The sequence below is a fragment of the Amphimedon queenslandica genome, unplaced genomic scaffold (assembly GCF_000090795.2).
Source record: "Amphimedon queenslandica unplaced genomic scaffold, v1.1 AMPQUscaffold_4701_Cont23321, whole genome shotgun sequence".
NCBI classification, from domain to species: Eukaryota; Metazoa; Porifera; class Demospongiae; order Haplosclerida; family Niphatidae; genus Amphimedon; species Amphimedon queenslandica.
In genome coordinates, this window is record NW_003554988.1 from 1 (window position 1) to 1,564 (window position 1,564).

General features: G+C 37.0%; 2 long non-coding RNA genes across 2 annotated transcripts; both read right to left on the reverse strand.

The window, feature by feature from the left end:
- Positions 1–351: 351 nt before the first annotated feature.
- Positions 352–1,121, reverse strand: LOC109592576 (uncharacterized). The gene is made up of 2 exons (XR_002190425.1): positions 1,029–1,121; positions 352–968 (listed from the first exon to the last, which is right to left on the reverse strand). It is a non-coding gene; the product is annotated as an uncharacterized LOC109592576 (long non-coding RNA).
- A 44-nt stretch (positions 1,122–1,165) lies between these two features.
- On the reverse strand, positions 1,166–1,564 carry LOC109592577 (uncharacterized). Its single transcript, XR_002190426.1, has 4 exons — positions 1,527–1,564; positions 1,446–1,485; positions 1,290–1,402; positions 1,166–1,241 (listed from the first exon to the last, which is right to left on the reverse strand). It is a non-coding gene; the product is annotated as an uncharacterized LOC109592577 (long non-coding RNA).

The following is a 1,564-nucleotide window of genomic DNA, read 5'->3' on the forward strand; positions in this document are numbered from 1 at the left end:
AGAGAGAGGGAGAGAGGGGGAGAGAGAGAGAGAGAGAGGGAGAGAGAGAGTACATAATTAAGTAAGTATATGTTCACGTACATCGAAACATGAGAAAATAAAGGAAGAGAAAGATCAAGAGTGAGTAAGCAGGTACGAGAAATACATGTACATGTGCATGTACATGTAGAGATGTGTAGCGTCGCAAAGCAAACAAAAATAAATAAAAGCAACACAACAAGTCTCACTTTGCACTCTCTTCGTAGTTTTAAGCCCGGCTATCTTCTTTGCCAAGGCTTGGTTTAAAATCCTAACGATGTGGATATGGACTTTCATCCTTTTCAAGGCACCAACAAAAACGTCGTATGGATGTTCTCCCTTTCTACCACGACGTCCACTGATGGTATCGATAAAGACATTAGCCTTATCCACGCTTGTAACTTGTGCTTTTATAGTCTCGCAATCTGTTCTGTCAAGGATCTCCTTCGCTTTGAAGCTAGCGAAGTATCTCCCCGGGTCGCCTAGCTGGCTGCTTATATCTTCAATACTCTCTTTCAGGACGTCGCTCTTGAGTGCAGCGAGGTCTTTCTCGGTTATAATTACGTCTTCTTCGTCGGCTGACATGATTTTAAGAGAAGCACGCTAGCCCTTGTGAGTAGGATGGGGAAATTACGCTGGCGTGACGGAGTGTAGATCTACAAGTCTTAATGCCCTGGTGAGTTACAGCAGTCAGATAAAGAAAGCGTTTTGTTTATGGTGTCTACCAGAAGAGGAATGGAGAGATCAGAAGCAAGTGAACAGTTTCCATTAGAATATTGTCACTACATTGAGCAGTAGAGTTGAGTCCATTATCATTATTATACTCATTATATTGACTGAAGGAAAGAGATAGTAATACTCTAATAATACCAGCTGGTAATTCATGAGAGGAGGAGGAGACTAATGATGTAATGAAATATTCACAAACTGTTTCCTTCATATTTGAAGAACTGAGGGAGAGAGAGAGAGAGAGAGAGTGAGGCATATTATTAATTATACATAATATTTACTTGGACAATATTTCATGTATTAATACTAGTCCAGCTGTATGTAATTTAAATATACTGTATAAACTAATAAATGAAATATACTGAGAGAGAAAGAGTAATAATAATATTAATTATTATTACTTTGATTAATAATTCAATTAAATTTTGATAATTAATATACATCAAATCTCGTAATACTACACCCACACTAATTACCTCATTAATCACCTTATCCTAATAATAGTAACAATACTAATTATACACTAATTACATCAGTATTACATCATTTGTTTCTTTTAGTTTATTAATCAGTAGCCATGTACCAAACGTCTCTGGAGACTGAGACAGACTCATTGCTTCATGATCTATTGCTTGTCTCAAACTATCAGACCAACCTGTGATCACGTGATCAGTAAGTAGTGTCACGTGACTGTATACCTTGTGATATATCAGGAAGATTGGTTGCTTCTGATCCTAACTGATAGAGATATATAAAGAGATAGTGTTTGGATTATTTACTTCTTCTAATAGTCTCTCAAAGTCAATGTGTGTCTCCA